General features: G+C 45.6%; 1 long non-coding RNA gene across 1 annotated transcript; it reads right to left on the bottom strand.

Annotated features, from left to right (window-relative positions):
• Positions 1-6612: 6612 nt before the first annotated feature.
• On the bottom strand, positions 6613-14822 carry LOC128851756 (uncharacterized). Its single transcript, XR_008449183.1, has 3 exons — positions 14676-14822; positions 11830-11975; positions 6613-10119 (listed from the first exon to the last, which is right to left on the bottom strand). It is a non-coding gene; the product is annotated as an uncharacterized LOC128851756 (long non-coding RNA).
• Between the last annotated feature and the right edge of the window lie 4888 nt (positions 14823-19710).

The following is a 19710-nucleotide window of genomic DNA, read 5'->3' as shown; positions in this document are numbered from 1 at the left end:
GAGAAATGGGAGACTGGCCTGAAGCTCAGCACTGTCCCCAAATCACGGCCTTGCTGAAGGTAGAGAGGTTTTGTGCAGTGTCTGATGCAACACGGGACTGTGCGGCTGTAGTGGTCACAGTGACCATACCCACACTCAGACACAATCCCCCATGTCCTCTGGGAAGCACGGCCCCCAACTCACCAGGTAGGTCCGGTGCACCACACTGCAACATGAGACAAGAGGAAATGCTTTTGGCCATATCAAAATGAGGCACTTTGATCATTATTTTAACTGGAAATTTAAGCGAAGTCAAGACCACTGTGCAAAATGTTTCCGTGTCACTGAATCAGCTTCTTCCAAAGGGAAAAGTTGTGCCATTTGAAAAACGTTAGCCCATTATACATAACAAGCCCTCCCCCAGAGACCTCGTAATTAAGGCCTGAGACAAGCTGAAGCAAGCAGGCAAAATAAACCCCAGGTTCGGAGGTACCAATTAAGCAAGCAAAGCAGAGCAGAAATTTGAGTTTACCACTGCCCTGACTAGTGCCAGAGGGGAAGAGTTTGTTGGCAAATTTCAGAATTAGACTTACAAGAAGAAGAGCTGGTTAATAGGAACTAAGGAGCCTCACTAGGCTGAAAAATGATGAAATAGCCCTTTGCTTGTTCCTGCCTTCCCCTTTATGCATATGTCATAAATAATTTACTGGCCCTTTGTCTTCAGCTCTTGATGAATTCTGGGGTATAATAACAGGAGTAGCCAATGGCATCTGGACTGTTTTGCCTTCAGACAAGATTGGGCTCTTGTATGTAATCTCAAGGTGGCATGGAGCAGGTTCTCCTTATCCTCCTGATTAGATTTCTATCCTGTTCTCCTCCTGTGCACATAATCATCCTCTGGAGCCAGGTTCATGGAAGCAACAGGCACATACACCACTTGACAGCACTGTACAGACTGTCAGACCTGCTAAGGTCTGACAGGTATAATTACACAGTAGAAGGTCTTCAGCAGAAGTCACCAGTACTGGACAATAACAGCAAGCAAGCAACACCTTGCAGGCCAGCTTCCCTATTAGTTTCTTTTATTATTTTCGTGGTCACGAGTCATATGGGAGTATCTAGCAGGTAGCATGTCACATACAAGTGTTGGGCCTGGAGACTAATAGAGAGACAAAAACATCTTTTATTTGGCAGTAATCTGAGCCACCCTTGAGAGACAAGGTAGGTTATCACCTCTGTTGCAGTCATCCTGGCAGCCAGGCAGTCTAGGAGCTGGGCAGCATGCCTACAGGCATCACATCACGAGGCTATAATTGGTAGAGAAAAGCCATTTCCTGTGATTTTATTGGAGAAATCTACAGCTCAGAACGTTGTGGCAGGCCAGTGCCTCCCACCTGGTAAGCAGGTGTCTCAGCTGCTTGTTGACACACATCTCCGTATGGTGCCAGGTGCCCAAGGGGGTGCAGGGTACCATCAGCTGGTCACCTGCTGTGGTCTCACCCACAAGCAATGCTCCATGATGTGAAAAGACAATGCCTTGGTCAGGTGGCCAAGAACCCCAGCATGGCACCTAGGGGTTGGAGAGAGCCAGAAGCCTTTCTGGCTCACACAAGGGGCATCACTATCTTCCTGCTGACTGCCTTTCGTGGTGCCCGGACATCCCCATCCTCTGTCCCAAGAGACATTACACCTAGGAAATTCCCTGGGACGCTCTCTGCGTGTCCCACCCACAGTGGTGTCCCACCATGAGCAGGAGTTAGAGAGCTGCCAAAGCAACTGAAACACAAACCAGGAGGTATATGAACAAATCTGAGGGACATGGTTTAGGGAGTGTTAGGAATGGTTGGACTCGATGATCCAATGGGTCCTTTCCAACCTTGTGATTCTGTGATTCTGTGAAATCTGACCTACCATCACTGTGGGCAAGCACAGTCCCTGCTGAGAACAAGCAACAGAGATTAGGACACAAAAATAAAGCAAATCCCATACTTTCCTCATAAATAGTACTGTTTCAAAGATGATTGTCTGAGCCTCCACCAAATGCCAGCTCTCTTATAGAAGACAAAGGTGTCTAGTCGTTCTTTCTGATATCCCAATTCAGTTTAGGCACATATACCACAAACACGTAAGTAAATTTGCACCTTGATGCCATGTATCAAAGCTTCAAGTCTAGAAGAGCCTATCATCCCAAGGCACCACTTGGGCAGGGTTGCCATATTCCATCTTCTAGCAAACCATTCACCTGTCCAAAACTTGGGAAGCTCTGCAGGACACATTACAAATGTCTGTCCACCTCCTAGAAGCAGCTTGAAAGCCACAGTCATCCTGGAACTGTGACAATATTGGAGGCTGATCTAAGACACAACGCTGTCTGCAGGTGCCCACGCCTCGTCTCTGGGGGCTGGGGTGGGGAAAGTGAGCCTGAATGGAGCTGGCAGGTTCTTCTCCTGTGGTCAGCCATCATGGGCTGGCAGAGAGAAGTCAGCTTTCTGGGGAGGGAGGCAGAGCAAGTCTGGCACAGAGGGCACAGAGACAGAAGAAATGGCTCTAGCCGGGGTTAGACAAGCAAGTTTACATTGAGATCTTGGGCACTGATTAAACGAATGAAGCACAAAGACAGTCCTGAAGAGTTGCATGTGCAATCACAGGTGAAGTAGCATAAAACAGGTACTGCAGGTCTGCATCTCCCTCCCTCTCACCCACACCCCTTTTCCTGTCCTGATTGCTGGCTCCACAGTGCTTGTGTCTCCATAGCTTCCTTCTGGGAAAGGAGGGCTTCCACCTTTCCTCTCCACTTTGTGCCAGGATCTCCTCCCCATGTGTCCCTGCTCTGCCTTTCCCACCCCTGAGGGACACACAGGCCTTTTGCTTGGTACTCTTTCCTTTCCCCTGCTGTCATTTTGTCACCCTCTCGGCAAAGGGAGAGCTGAAGGCTGTGGGCTCCCCACCAGCTCTGCTGCCTGTTGCCTCCACAACTGGGAAGCCCCGGGCTACCAGTCTGCCCATGGGCGCACTCCACCTACATGCTCACGTGTGTCACAGGAGCCCCGTGGATGTTCCCTGGCTGGCACAAAAAAGGGGTGGTGGTGCCCCTTCCTGGCTTCCAAAGGCCTCCTGAAGACAACAAGGAAGGAGCTACCAAAACCCAACGGTTATTTTTTCCCTCCTTCCATTCCATATTACAAGCCTTCTGTGAAAGCAAAGAATTAAAAACCAAATAAAATAAAATAAAATTAATAGAGACATGACCTCAGCCTGTCTGCTCAGAGCAAGAGGGGCTGTCTGGACCTGAACAACTCTTGCTACACCTATGCAACACCACAGCCCAACAGACAGCATTTTACAGGGTAGTCAGAGGAAAGGCAGAAGCCATGCTGTGTGTTATTTTTATTTTTGGTGAAAGCGCAACACTACATCCCCTGCTTTGTAGCTTTCTTGTGGGAAACGTAAGAGTTATACTGGGAAATGTTTACCTAGCAGCTGTAGCTGAGAGTGAAATGTCCATGTTGCATTCAATAAACTACTCATTCTTTTTCTTTAGAACAAAAAAAAACCCACAGTGAGACAGTGGGATCAAAACCTGCTCTTTCCTTTGGTAGAAGCAACGCCTGATTTGTCCCAGCTAAACACATCTCCCTCCAGTTCTGTCCTTCACTCAGCAAGCCTGTGACTCCGAGAGCAACATGGGAACAAAGTGAGGATCTATGCAAAACGATTGTCTCTCTGCAAACAGCAAGAACTTCTTGCAGATCCCAGGCAGACAAATGAAGGACAATCTCAGCTTTGGGAGTGCTCAACCACAGAGAGGAGAGCTCAACCACAGAGACAAGTGCTCACAATGAGTGCCCAAGCTTCACCTCAAGCAGGAGCTCGAAGGACCAATGGTCGAGACAAACACTCCCGTGCAGTGTGACAACAAGCACAAGGCAGGTGATTACTGTAGGCTAGGGAGTGTACCCACCTCAAAATTGCTGTCGGCTGCTGGTGTATGATGAAACGTGTCGCTGTTGTAGACAGACGTGTACATAGTGATGTCTGATTCAGATCACTACTAATTACTTTGGCAGAGTATGTGAGGTGTCTTAAAAGCCAACACCTGCTGAAGAGGTTTGATTCTTCCTGGAGTGATGTTCTGTCACTGGTTGCAGCTTGGGTGTTACAGCTTTCCTCCTCAGAAGGGGTTACAACTTCTTCTGACCCTGCGCACCCAAAAGTACTGTATCCATGCCTCTATTATCAGCTTCCTAATGAAAATCCTGAAAGCAACTAAATTTATTACAGTTTGATACTGAACCTATAAAAACTGCTTTTGGGGTGGGGTTTTCACCCAGTTGTGCTTTTGTCCAACAGTAAATTTACTCAGGAACTGAAGGAAAAGTATGATGTGAGCCATGCCCCGGGCAAGGAAAAGGGAGGATGCTAGATCTGCCCCTCTGTCCATGCAGAGAGGCTCCAAACAAGACAAAGCAAAAAAAAAAAAAGAGGAGGACAATAAGCAACGATGGAAATGAAAGGCAAGAGGGAAATATAGCTAAGTATCAGGGGAGAAAAAAACCTTCCCAAAGGCAAGAACAGTTAGAGGAGAGGTGGGGCTGCTAAGGGAGGTGGTGAGAGGAAGAGCAGCAGCTCTACTTTCAGTGCAGGAGCTCTGGCAGTGATATGAATGAAGGCACTGAGACAGCAAGGGGCCTGCTTCAAGTACTTTCAGGAAGAGATGTGCACCTGGGGCACCTCTTCTCTGTGGCCAAGGCATCCTTTCCCAACAGGCCACCATGCCATCTCCAGCCCCATCATGACCCCTAGATATGAGGCCCACCCTAAGCCAAGGCTCTCTGGGTGTCCCTAGGGTATGGTTCATCCTGCCCGGCCACCTCTGTACACCAGCCACTGTGAACAAAGAGGTAAATGCTGGTTCCCCTGAACCCTCCTAAAGTGACACTGAACCCCTGCAGCACAGGCACTGGTACCTGCAGGACAGGTAGCCTTCAAAAAACCCAGTGCCCTGGGCAGTAAGTATTTAAACATATTTGTAATTTGTTTTTGAAGGTTAGAGAAGCCTTGGTTGGAGGCATAGAGCTCAGGAAAGTGGTGTGAAATGACCTCACTGGTTTTCTAATTGGCATCTTCTTAGCACTGCAGTGTCATCCCTCAACACATGTATTAGCAATAGCAAAAGGTCCAAGCCATGACATTCAAAACAAGGTCACTTGAATAAAACACCTATTATCACCAAAACCACCTTGTCTCACTGCATAACTGTGCTGCCAAAGACAGTGACTCAAACCTGATAAGGGATGAAATGTCAGGGGTCGCAGCACACATTTCTCAAGAGCTCCCCCACTGACTCCACCATCCAGCTGAACATCAGCCTCTGATAATTTTCATTTTCAGTGGGGAGTCCTTTTATTTCACCCCTGTGCTGGTGTGAGGCTCCCGCATTACCAGTCTTGAGCAACCAGCCATTTGCGGCAGCATTGGTCACTCTTGCTTCTACTGCAACGGTATTTCTCATACACCTATGGCAACGCTTGTGTGACAGTCATGCCTTCTCCTGGACTTCTACTACTGTTAGTCCACTGCCAGCTGCAGGGTATGTGTGTGTAAAAAAAGTGGAGCCAGCCATGGAAATAACAAAATATTTTTGGTTAAGAGATGATTGGCAGTATTTCAGACCAATACAAAACTTGGCATTGCAGCTGCAGAAGCCTGTCCCATGCAAAGGCTATGTTTTCCCATCACATTGCCCACATACTTGTTTTCATATTTTTTTCCCTGAAAAATAAAATGGAATTAATGTTTTTACTCAAGTTTTTCTTTTTTTTTTTTATCTTAGTCTTGTGAAAAAAGGATTTGCATTTCAGACCTTGAAAAGTGGACTGGTACAACTGGTTGTGTGTGAAATGATACCCTCACTCAAACATCGTACTGAGGTCACACAGCACAGGGAAGTCAATTAGAATACTTTTATAGAATCATAGAATGGTTTGGGTTGGAAGGTACCTTAAAGACCCAGCTCCAAACCCTCTCCATGGGCAGGGACACTTTCCACTAGATCAGGTTGCTCAAAGCCTTATCCATCCTGTCCTTGAACACCTCCAGGAATGGGGTATCCACGACTTCTCTAGGCAAACTGTTCCACTGTTCCACTGCCTCAGAACCCTCACATCATTATGTGATGATTCATATCATCTTTATGGTAAAGACTTTGGGAAAAAAACCCATTTTTTTTGCATTCCTGCTACGTGGGGATAAATCTAAGTCCCAGTACTAGGACCAAAGATCTTTGTTTCTTTTTTTCATATGGAAGAAGGAAGTGGGAAAGCACAAGGAAATGACACTGCTAAGGAAAGGCCAGACTTGTCTGTCTATCTGGATGCCCTCTGTGAAGATGACAGGACCACGCTCCAACAGAAATAGTTGAGCGGATGTCTGTAGGTGGACATCAGAGCCATGACAAAGCTAGGAAACCCACTGGCTGGGCTCAGAAAGAAGGGAAAAGACTTTAGCTGCTGCTGCAAAAGTATTTCTTGACCTTTAACAAAATTGTTCCTCAAAGATACCCAAAAAAATCTAAGCTCGACTCTGGCTGGTTTTCTATAGGAAATGATGCCACAGGTGTACTGAAAACTGGAAAATGAAGGTTAGAAACAGACTGGTTTATTAAGGACTGTTTTGATTACACTTTCTTTGCACAGAAACCAGGAAGTTTCTCTTCCCTAGTGTTCTAAGGTCTTTGGGAAGAAATGATTGCATATATAGTTACTGAGTCTATTACAGATAATTATAGTTGTTTTTCCAATTAGGTAATCTTAAAAGTGCACTCTTTTGCACTTCAGCTTGGGCAAAGCTTTCGACACTCCTGTCATCATCATAAAAAGGTGTGTCCAAAGTCCTGTGGGGACTGGAAGAGGTGAATGTAGGGCACCAGCTGTGACTCCTACCCAGAAACATTAACGGCACCCAGCAGGTGACACACAGCATCTGACCTGGGCCAGGGCAATATTCAGGTAAGCAAAACCAACAGGTTTCCTACTCCCAAACAAAAATAAATGTGCCAAATTTTTGTATAGATTTCTATATAGATGGAGGAGGAGCTGGGAGGATCAGTGAGGCTGCCGATGTGGGCTAGCTTTGCAGGGTGAAAGGGGAAATTTCATCCTGTCCCATCCCACCCCATCCTGTGGGGTGCCATTCAGGGGAACCCAGGAGCACTTGTCCTTGGAATGGGTCCAAAGACAGACGAGCAACTGGCCCAGGTGCCGCAAAGAGCTAGGGCTTCCCAGTGAGGGAACGTGGGAGTTTATCCTGTGCCACTGCTTGTGCTCCCTGTGCTCTTGCAAACAGTCCTCTGTGTCAGGTAAAAGTACTTAGATGCGTACAGATGGAAATCAGGCACGTTGTGGTATTTCCCAAAGCATTTGCATCTCAGACGCCCACACATCCTTAAAATTCTACTCCTCCACCTATGTATGCATTGATTTCTTCATTTCTAAAATGGATATTGTAATTACCTGCCTTTCTGGCAGCGGGAGAAGAGGAGGTACCTGGTGTGCTGCTATTAGCTCAGTGGTGGCAGTGGGTCCCCTCTCCTTGGTGTTCCACATGCCGGGTGATGCTGGTTACCCCATCAACACTTGAGGAGAGACATTTCAACTTTGAGTCTAGCTCTTTTAAGACAGTTGTATGGGACACATTTCCTCAGTATCTGTGGGCTTGCACTTAGGAATACTTTGGGCCTCTCAGACTGGCTGCACATCCGACCATCACGTTTTGCGCAGGCAGCTGCTGGCAGGCACGTGATGGGGACTTGCCAGAAATAACGTAGGCTTGTGCACGTGCGTTGCAGGGAAGCAAAATCTGTGTGGGCGCCTTTTAAGGAAACCACAAGCCTGCCTTTGAGCACTCCAGCAATTGCACAGCTTGGAGGAATTATCCCAAAAAGCAGCTCTACAGTTGCAGAATATTTCTCCTGGATTATTGTAGCTAAGCTGTGTCTTCATCTCTTCTTGGCAGTGCTCACTTCTCACAGTGAGAGAATAGCGTGAAAAACTAAGAAAAACAAACAGAAATGTATTCCTGCCCATCAACAGAAAGTAGCCCAGCATTAAACTGACCTGCTGGATAGTCCTCTGTATTCTACTTACTCAAACATAGAACTTTGTTTTCCTTTATATAGGAAAGCAGGAAACGTATGGATGAAGGGGGATTCACTTCAGGAACAGGGAATACCAAAGAGAGCTCCCCAAAACAGTTTGCAGGCTGAACTTGGCAGTTAAAAAGTTAGGAAACAAGTAGGAATTGATACACGAAAATAAAAACTTCAGTTGATCATCCAGGTCCTTCTGGCAGGCAATCCATCAAGTTTGTCCACTAGGACACTTTTGAAAACTTGTGCAAACAAAAGCAGCGGTCAGCGCAGCGACTTAGACCTTGGGGTAGGTGCACAGGCTCTGGGCAGAGCTACACACCTGACCTAAAAGGACCCAGGGCAAAGAGGGAGCTGTGAAGACTGGGGTCGTGGTGCAACATGTATGGTGGGGCCACGGTGCAAAATGCCTGGTGCTCAAGTGCCTCTCTCCATCTCAGACCTGACATAAAAGGTACCACAGAAACTGCAGCGTAGCAAGTAAGAGGATGCGGCTCCCCTTGGCTACAGTAGATGCAGTGCCTTCCTTACAGCCTCTCAGGGGTGTGCTGAGTGTTATGCTAAATTAGTGGGAACATTGCATCTTACTTATAAACATTTCCCATGGGCCACCAGGCTCACGGAAGCTCTGCAAGGCACAGTGGAAACAGACTCTTCTCGGCTGTGGATCTGCTTGTTCATCCATGTCAGGCTCATTTCAAAATACGTACCCCACATGGCGATAGTGCAGTCATCAAGGGTTTTTCCCTTTGCAATGGGTGTCACACAGAAAAGCCCTTCAGTTTTTACTCAGCTGATGGTGCTTCCTCCTAGGAGCCTGCTACCAGTGTTTTTGCTCAGCAGAGCACTCAAAAAGTGATTTGGTTATATAAACACACCAAGATACACAAAATCCTGGGAAGATACTAATGGTGGAGAGCTGGGTTTGCAGTGATTAATACAAAGATACCAGATCCTTTGCTTTTCATTAGGAATATGGGAGAGACCTGAGTCATCGGTGTCTCACATGGTTTGCCGTGGTGGCAGAGCCCAGCAGCACCTTGCAACACCCCTGCTGGCTCAGCCACTTCACCTGCCTGGAAGTTTCACTACTGTCCATAAGAGTTATGCTCCAAACTGTGCTGGAGGGTTCTAAAAATGCCTATCCTACCATTTCTAGAATAGCACATTGATAGGTAGAGTATGTGTTTCAAATCTTGCAGCACATGGATGAGTATCAGGACACCCTGATACAGGAGCTGCAAGGAAAAAGCCAGAACTGCCCTGGTCATTAGAAGATCTCAGGGCTTAGCTCTGCCTAAGCAGGGTGTTTCTTCTGTTTGCACAGGCTCAGGAGTATCCCACATTCATCAGTCCGTAAATCCCTGTATTTTTGTCATCTAGGACTGTCACACAGAGCCTGACAGGTCTTTCATTTCGTAGCCTTCCTCCAGAAGGACTTAGCAGTGGGTGCTGGTGGAAAGGGGGTGAGAAACAAGGCAGGTACTGCTCAAGCCCACTCTCTCAATGTCTCCTCCCTTCCAGAAATTTTCCTACAAGATGTGCAAGGCTAGAGGCACATTTATGCTAGCAGATAGCTTATCTCTCTGGTTCATCCTCAGCCCTGGAGGCCCAAGCTGCACACAGTGCATTGGCCAGAAGCAAAATCACAGTCTCCCTCAGACAAAACCCAAAGGGAAGAAAAATGGCCTCAGGGCTACAGGGGGACTCAGGCCAAACTGACCTCCCAGCAGGCAACATGCCCCCTCCCCAGCACTCCCACGTCATAGACCCTCCACCACAAACCCCACTTTTCTTTAGCAGAGGTTGTCAGCCATGGGATCAGAGTTGGGCCACAGAAGCAAGCAAAGAAATTCCTGCTGACATCTATGAGAAACAACAGACCGAGACATTGTGCTCCAAATTATCCCATCAGGCTGTTTCAGAGCTGGTTCCTGCTGCAGTGGAAGATCTGAAGCACTTCTCTGGCCTCCTCTGGCCCCCAGGGGGTTCTCCTTGGAGAAAAAGGATGAGAAAAGAGTTTGTTAATTATTTGTGGAGCTTGGTCTCATGCTGCTCTCTCTTCTCCCAAACAATAACTCAATCACAAGCATGGTAGAGGGAGGCTAGAATGAAGCCAAAGCACTGACGGACCTGGCTCTGCAAATGTTGCCTAAGACTTCCCATAGGTGAGGTCTCAGACTTCCTGGGCATCCATGTCTCCATACCTTGCTGATAATTGTCGTTGTAGAGAGGCTTTTGCTGATATACAGGTTTTGCAGGGGTTTTTACTCATATTAAGTGGCTGTTGTTAAGAAAAGCTTTGGTACGAAAAACAGCACAGGTGGACCTGAAACTGGGAGGACTTCATTCTCTTGATGGTAAATGTCAAGGTCCATTATGCATTGCCTGTATGCACGTACAAGATGATGAGGTTTAATGCATAGATAGTGCACAGCTGCCACTAGAAAAATGGCAGTACCCTCCTCCCTCCAAAGAAGAAGAAAGGGAAGAGGGAGACAACTACCCCCTCACCCAGGAGGCCCAGACGTGGCAGTGACAGCTCTGCAGGATGAACGAGATGGGCTGCTGGTCACCGACAGGAGGCATCTGCTGACTTAGGGCTGGCTGTGTTTTGCTATGCAGTGTCTGTTCCTGGCAAACGTGCCTAGCACCTTTGCCCTCTGTCTTGGTTTCTTAATCCCACAAAGTAACAGCTCTTATTGTAACAGAAGTTAGAGAACAGAGTCAAATATTTCCAAAACTGCATAACAAAGCTCCTGCATTTCTCTGTTGAAGGGCTCAAGCAGCAGTAACAATATAGAAGAAACACAGTGGCAGCCACTGCACAATCCCTCTGCCATCTCAGCAAAGCATCATAGGAAACCAAAGAGACTAATGCAACCTGTAACTGTTTTTTTTCACCCATCGTACAACACCGTTTAAGAAGAAAATCAGGTCATTTCTCCAATGCTTGGTTAAGTCGATCTGCTCTCTCCCGAGTACCTGTGGATGGAATTGGTTGCTGTCACAGCCGTGGTAGACTTTTCAGGACTCCAGAGAGGTTCCCAACTTGCTCCCCAGGATGGGTATCAAAGGGAAGGATTGCTTCCAGCATCAGGTCCTCAAGGGATGTTCCCTGACCAGCCACTGTACCAACAGCTGAAGTCCCTACCGGAGTGGTCCCCTGGGGGGGAAGGTGTTTGGGCTGGTGCCACTCTACCCAGGCTATGCTTGGCATGCCAGCCCCTGGAATGCTTGTCCAGCTCTGTGGACCCCTGTCAAGGGAAATAAGGGCCCTGCGGTCCTCCAGGCTGGCCCATACTCAACCATGCGCACCTCCCTGGTGGATTCTGCCTGCAGAGCTTCTCACGCAGCTCACCCCAATCTCTGATTTGCCTCAGTGAAAGAAGAGGGATTAGCAACAAGTGGAAGCCAGATCTGATGTTTCTCCTCCTGTTCAAATCTGCTGCCACCAGAGAGCCCAGTTCAGGAATCTCTCTCCAAGTTTCCGTTTAGACCCACAGAATTAGTTTGAGTACAACACGGCAGCAATTGTGCACTTAATTTGTTTCACCCTGGAATACATCATCATTTAAAGGCCTAGAATATTTATTAGTGTCAGAGAGATATTGATTGCCTAGCCACAGGCAGAATAAAAATCATTGAAGGGAAAAAGAACTGCAAGCAATGAAACAAACTGGAAAAATTTCTTGGATGCTTACTTCCATGCTGCTGTACAACGCAGCATTTCGGTCTCCTCTGTACACCAGCATCCCTCAGCTCTCCTTCCAAGACACAAGAAATGGCCTTTCCCTTTGAATTTATTGGTGAATGGTCTTCAGCATCTCCTGGGCACTTTATCACCTTCCTGCAGAGGAACATAAAACACGGCCCTTGTCTCAGCCTGTGCAATAGGAACAAATAAATAAGAGCAGCTCCCTGCAGCTCCACCACCGGCTCCTCCACGCATGGGAGCCGGCTGCATTGTACTGAGGAGCTCAAGCTGCGGAGTTCAGAGCTAACTCTGCTCTGAACTCCCCGCCACCCCTGGATGTTTGGAGCCAGTTATTTCCTTGTTAAGATTTGCCCAACAGGAAAGCTGTTTCCCACCCCTAAAACCTGGTTAAAAGCTAATAGCCCGTTGTGGCTGTTGTAAAAGATTAATTTCCCTGCTAATGATGGTCGCGTATTGACGGTTCCAGCGCTGCTCGGATGCTGCGGTCAGGTGCGCGTGGCCAGGGTGGTTTCATTTCAGCAAACTGCATTTTATAGCACAATGGCAATTGCTCATATCCTTGGGGTTCTGCAGTGGCCCTGCGGTATGCCTCACTGTTGCTCCATTTGCCACAAAACCCCTTGTACTGGTTTCTGTTGTGGGCTGTGTGCAGGAGGAGTGGGCACTGGGGTTGGGGAGTGGTTGTGGGGCAGCTCCAGGGACCTACCAGATGGAGAAAGCAGGACAAATCCTGTGGGAAATTATAGAATCATAGCATTGTTAAGGTTGGAAAAGACCTCTAAGATCATCCAGTCCAACCATGGGCCAAACACCACCACACCTACTAAACCATGTCCTGAAGTGCCACATCTAAATGTGTTTTTGAACACATCCAGGGATGGAGATTCCACGACTTCCCTGGGCAGCCTGTTTCCATGTTTCGTCACTCTTTCAGTAAAGAAATTTTTCCTTATATTCAGTCTAAACCTTCCCTGGTACAACGTGATGCCCTGGGTGGTTACTGGCACAGGGCAAGGAGCTGGGCTAAAACTTCATGTGTGAGTGAGTAAGGATGGAGGGCTCAGTAAATTGCTGCTGTACATGGAGGCCGGCAAGTTGTCACACTGATGCATGGGAGAGGCAGGGTGTCTCCGTGCTGCTTTGTAAGATAAGTGTGGGACTGCCCCTCTGCACTAAGCCCCCGTAATCAATCCCCTTGCACCTGCCCAGGGCCAACCCAGCACAGACATGCATAAGGATTGTAGCCGTGCAGGCTGATTGCACCTATCCATGGGGACTGCAGCCAGCACAAAGATTGCAGGGATGCATGGTGGCTGCAGCCACGTGCAAGTATTGCAGAGGTGCAGACCCTCGGGAGGCAGCTGGCTCCCACAAGCCCAGGCATAGCAGCAAGGCTGTGCGTGCCCATCCTGGTGTCAGAGAGCAACATTCCCACACAGCTGTGCTCCCTGCCATTCAGCCAGCCTCTAAGATTTCCATCACCCTCTTTACTGGAGTAAGAAGGATGTAAATTAACACCTCTATAGGGTTTTGCAGTCAGTCTCTGGAAATCTGCTAGGTGTTTTTGATTGTTCTAATTTCGATTGGTTTTAAAGAGAAAAAAAGTGTAACCTGCCACACATATTTCAAAAAGAAATGTGGTTTAACCTGGTGGGGGGAACAATTTGCTTTGTTTTCAGCAAGCTATAGTTCTATTTCTATTTTGTAAAAGAAATTAATTGTATTTCACGAGCCTAACCTTAGTGATTATCCCTTCCCAGAAGCTGTAGATAATTATTTGCTTCAACATTTATCATTTAAGGAGTAATTAATGTGCTAATATGCATAATCCCACAGTACAGTTTAATTGCAAGATCTTAGTGCTACTATTAAACTGCATTGTTGGGATTAATTTCTCCCATTCTTCAATGGGTTATAAGTAGCCCAGTGCAAATAACTGATTTTCTAGGTGTTAGCAACTCTGAAAGTCTTTAGCAAAAGCCATTGGGGTCCAAAGGCCTTGTTCTACTCAAAACATTGTTAGGATTTGAACTTGTAATTTCTCTTACAAAAGGGGAAAGTATTTGAAAATGAAAAGTGATTTGGAGTCCGGATTTAAAAAATATATATATTTCGGGAAGTTCAAGCATTTTACAAAAAAATTGCCACCACAGATTCTGTCATTGCAGTGAAACCACTACCAGCTACTGAAATGTTTATGCCAGTATTTTCAAAGCTTGGGGAGAAGATATAGATCCCTGCTTTTGCTTTAACATCATCAAAAGGAATAGAAGTTGAAAGCACACACAGTAAACCAGCTGCTTAATATCGACCTGAACAAGGGCTTTGTATGCCCCTGTGCATCAGCTCACATCTGTGCTTTCCAATCATGCCACACAAGAGATCATCTCTTCCGTACACCTGACCCTCCCTCTTTCTAAGGTTGTTTCCCTCAAACAGAATAGGGGCATTTCCAGGACAATCTCAGTGCCGCTTAAAGCAAACAAACATACTTTAAGGACCCTTAACATGGAAAACATGCCTTAAGAAGCCTAAATTCTGTGAAAAATCACTTGGGAAGTAGGCTCCTGAAGTGAGCAGGGGCTTGGGAGCTCATGAGAGTGCAAACTGATGCCTCTGGGCTTTTCAGAAGCATCTAAGCAGCATGTGAAGACAGTAGTTTGTCCTAACACCCTACGAGATGTAGTCCACTGGTATTTCTATAGATTGACATGGTTCCTGGAGGTAGCTGCGAGCTGGACATGGTGCTTTCTCACTTTGAGGGAGGACAACAATACGCTCTGGGATAATATGGCTATAGGTCTCTTCTGAAAACACAGGTCTCACTTGTACCTGACGTGCTATAGACTTCTGAGCAACAAGACAACCTCTTCCTTTCAGCCCCTCTGCTCCTTCCTGTGTAAGCAGCCACATATTGGGGAATCAATGTCTGTTGTATCTTCGCAGCACTGGCTCCATACGATTCGCAAAGAGCTTTCATTTCATGACCTGACACATAAAAGCAAAAAAATAAAGAAGTCAGAAACATTATCACCATGGAATCATTTTGGATGAACTTTGTCCAAGACTGAAAAAAAAACAGGAGCATTTTCAGCATGGCAGGCATTTTCCTTAGCTTCTAGAAAAGAAAAAGATGAGTCAACAGGCTAAAGAAATCACAGAAACAGGTGGCAAGAGACGGTGTATGGGGTTCAGTATTTGTACAGTTGTTCTCCTCCTTACATAGGCCTGTTTTGAAATGAACCAAAATACTTCTCTGTTGCTTGCAGTTGGCATACATTTACTGCCTTAGAAGCAATGGGTATCTGTCACAGCTTTGCTTCAGTGATGTTTACTCATTTAGTAAGGCAGTCTCTTAAATCTTCTCTCTACAACCTCTAAAAGAATGAAAATTTAGCCAAATCCAAATTAAAAAAATAATAATAAGAAAAAGCAGTCCACATTATTTTGCTTTATTTTTTTTCTGGGTCTCCTGGACGTCAAAGAGAACAAAATGAGGAAAAACCTTGAGCCTAACTGCTTCTGTATCCCTCCTAATTGACCTGCACAGGAGTCTGTCTCAGTATCGCTTTCATCTGCTTTAGATAAACAGCTTCAGGACACAAGAGGTTAAAGCATCCTGCCGTGCAGAATGATTTTACTTGAACGGTCTAACAGCCTTTCCCTTAGTCTGCAGAGTGGAGCTGTGATCATACAACAGCTAAAGTCATGAGCTTGTTAATGCTAAAATGACAGATGTTATAACAACAGGATATTTATTAAGTTTCGCATTACCCCGCTGTGTTCTCAGACCCCAATTTCTTTCCAAGACTTCTCTTCGGTTTTTTTAATAACCAAAAGTTAACAGAAGCCTGTTCTCAGCCTTCTCAAAAGACGCCAAGTAAAGTGCAAGAAGAAAAAACTAAACAGAACACATTTATAAACTCTCCTTCTCCATCTCAGTTTGACTCCTGTTAAAGAAGGAAGCAGTACTGATTCTGTCTTTCTGCCTCCATGTTATGGGATAGGCTTAATTTAGAGTAAGCATAGTTTTAACCTTTTACCTAAACACTATATAGCATTGCACTAAAAGTCAGAGTCCATGTGATTCCGAAGTCCCAGAGACTATAGTATCTATTACTTATTTAGTGAAGCATTGCAAACTTTCTTCTGGTGGGTGTTTCCCCCCATCACTGGATTAAGGAGTATCCAGCAGCCCTGCCTGGACAACAACTACCTTTGTGCTCAGTGCTGTGCTGGGAGAGGAAAATCCCAGGGCTTAGATTCATCGTGGAAAAAATGGACAACTTAGAAAAGCCACCTGCACATGAAAAGGAGAAGTAATCATGTTAAAGCGGTCATTTCTACATAAATTGGGTTTTGAGACTAATTTGTCAGATCTAAATTCAGCAACAGCATTAATCCCAGGAATAACTGGACTGGTAGCCCAGTATCAGAGTTGCTATAAGGCTGGTGGTGCCATTTTCACTAGCCCACCACTCCCTTTATAACTATGCCATACATGGCCTTGATTTGGAGGCCTTTCCCATAGAGAGAGTGAGAGTTTTAAATGTTGAGGGACAGCACTGTATGTGCATCTGTCAGAGAATCATACAATATTTTGAGTTGGAAGGGACTTTAAAAAATAATCCAGTTCCAAGACCCCCACCTTGGGCATGGACACCTTCCATTGGATCAGGTTGCTCAAAGCCTCATCCAACCTGGCCTTGAACACGTGCAGGGATGGGGCATCCACGACTTCTCTGGGCAACCTGTTCTGGTACCTCACCACCCTCACAGCAAAAAATTTCTTCCTAGTATCTAATCTAAATAGCCCCTCTTTCGCCTTAAAATGGTAACCGTAACCCCTCCTCCTGTCACTGCACTCCCTGATAAAGAGCCCAGAGCATGGATCAGCTGGACTGCATACATCCTATTTCAGGCCAGCAAAGCCCTTGCTTCTGCTGTGTGTTATGGCCACCCAAAATGGGATGATGGTGCAGTAGAGTGGGAATTAAACAGCAGCAATCTGGACTTCTCACAGGAGGACTGCTGGTTTCCCATCGCTCAGGCTGGGTCTGCTCGAGGCTAGTCAGAGGGAAGGTGCCTTCTTTCCCTAGCAAGGCTGTAGTCCTGCCAGATGCCCACAACATTTCTACAAGCTGCCTCCTGTATCAATTTCCTAAGTCATCCTTAAACTGAAATTTTAGCTTTTGGCGGAAACTGAAGTCCATATGGAGAGAAATGAGAACGCTCGAAGAACCACAGTTACTACAAAGTAAGCAATCACATTTTCTAGTCTTAGAGTGTGCTTCATATTCCTTTAAACACTATCTAGCAACACTGCGTGGTTGAAAATCATGACAGAGGTCAGAGCCCCATGTGGACTATGAACAAAGAGCACTTTTCACCTTCCAGAGTTCCCAACACAGTACCGAGGCAGGCTCTTATATTCATAATCCACTTATCTCAGATACTAGGAAATGGAAAACATACTCTAAGGGGTTCTGTAACAATCATTACCATCTTATCCAATTTACTTAACGAACAGCTTAGACCTACCGAAAAGGGCCTCAGTGAAATTTCAGTCATTCTTAAGGTTTTCTTCCTCTAAATGTGAATGACTGTCTTTTGGATTAATCACAGTCACAGGAAACAAAACTCCATTCTTAACAAAAGCTAAAGGTGCTGAGAATGAACACAGCTTCATCTTCAGAACGTTATTCCACATTTCCATGTCTTTAGCATGTGATTTTGCTCAGAGTCTTTCATTCTTACTGAGCACAGAAAAATACAGTATCGCTGGCTCAGCCAGCCAGCGTGTGGCACCTGAAGGCGTTGCCACAGCTAAGTGCTCTGAAGCCAGGTTGGTTAAGACATTCTCCTTCAAAATTCTCTTATGAGCAAAGTTGTTCAAAAACCCGAATGATCAGATTTCGGTAAAACCCCAAACTTTCACTTTATTTAAAAGAAGGAATGTATATACTCCGAGGAAATGCTGAGTGCTGTGCTGGTCCAGAAACGCACCTAGCGTGCTCTCTACTCTTCCCTACCATACTTTCACTGCCTGGATAAACTGTTGTATAGGACAGGACCTTATCTGGTATTTCTAGAATGAAGCCATCATCACATAACCAGTATCTTGAAGGGTTAGGACACTGTGTGATACAAGCAAAAATGTAACTTAGGAACAGATATCTTTTCTTATAAGTCACTGAAGTAGTTTCTTCTCTGTGAAGCTCAAGGAAAGATTTTCCCAGTCTAATTTATTGCTGTGGTCTCTGTTCTCACAGCATGTTCCACAGCCACTCAGAGCTCTGCATAGTGCTCAAGTACTTGTTAGTGGTGAGTGGCCAGGTCTACGAACACTTTCCACAGTCAGCTCTCTGTGGAACCACTCTACATGGCCAGCTCTCCATGAGATAATTCTACACGGTGAGACCCTAACCCTAATCTTAACTCTAAACTTAACCCTAACCCTCCCCACATAAAGTAGATGTCCCTGCAGAGAGTAGTTTTCCCAGGGAGAGTTGTTCGCTCTGGAGGGTTGGTTGCATAGAGTTGACCCTTTCCACAAGTAAGCTGCTACCAAGATCATGTAGTTAGCTTGAATTTTGACTGAAACCTCCTTTCTTTCTAGCTGATATTTAAAAAAATACCATGCCCACAGAATTTGGACAGGTTTTTGAAAATAAAACTTATTTTTATGCTCTGTGAACTCCTTGGATTAGAAACAAGGATACAGAATTAGTAAATCATTTGCTCGTCGATTATGAAACGCTTTATTGGGACAACTAATTATATAATTTGAAAACATTCTTAGTAACATTAAAAAATACTTGCATTTGAACTTCAAAAACATAGAAATATTTCTGTTACCTAGAGGAACTTTCAAACCTTCATCACCATTGAAATATATGACATCTATTAAAATGCGCTGTTTTCAGTAGCTACAGATGTACTGCACTGCGTCTCAGATTTGTAATTTAAGGTTAAGGTTTAGAGATAAAGAGGAAGGGAAAGACAGCAACAGTCCACCCTTGTTTATCTTGTTTAAGCAATTTTTGTCCTAGACCAGACCAGTTACTTTTTCTCTCCAAACCGCTGTTTCAAAAGGGGAACTCCGTATTGCATAAGGACTCTCTACATCTGAGTTTACATTAAGTCATCTGGAGAAAAACTGCTCAATCAGGATTTCAACCATTGCCAGCAACGAGGCTGCCGTACAAACACATTAGTTTCGCCAAGCTGCCGTCTCTTAATATAGGTTACTTCTCTTATGCTCTGGTGTGAAACAAAACTACTGTTAGCTGATTTTCTACACCATTCTTAGAGCGGTGTGCTAAGCTTGGTACTTTGCACCATCCTTTCCTGACGTAACAGCTCCGGCTGCACTGGCTGTTTTCTCAGCCTCAGAAAGTTTAAAGTCTCAGTTTCAGCTGTGATTTGTTCAAGCAATCTTTTTCCATGCCATTCACTAACTTTGATTTCCGTGTAGGTCTCACAGTAACAAGCTGTTAAAGCACTGCAGAGCTATAGAGGAAAACCAAAGAACATTATAACCCTCACTAAAAGAGCTGCAGGGGTAAAAAAATCCTATAACCAGTCCAAAGCAAAATGCATACACGCTCCATTGCTCAGCTTTCTCCATTGATGCTATAATTTCACTTATTTTCCACTAACCAGAGTGACCACCATGAGAGAAGTGATCTGACTTCCTGATACTACCAGAGCTGAAAGCAGTTTTGCCAAAAATCTTTTGGATCAATTTTTCTTTTCTTGAAAAAACAGCGAGAAACTCCAGTGCCTGTTCCCTTCTTTCTTCACGTCACATTAATTGCTGCAAAACCTCCAGACACGCAGTAATAGCCAAGAAAACTGTCCAGGC

This window comes from Cuculus canorus, chromosome 3 (genome assembly GCF_017976375.1).
Source record: "Cuculus canorus isolate bCucCan1 chromosome 3, bCucCan1.pri, whole genome shotgun sequence".
NCBI lineage: Eukaryota > Metazoa > Chordata > Aves > Cuculiformes > Cuculidae > Cuculus > Cuculus canorus.
The sequence above is the reverse complement of the archived record's forward strand: the minus strand, read 5'-3'. Positions and strand labels throughout refer to the sequence as shown.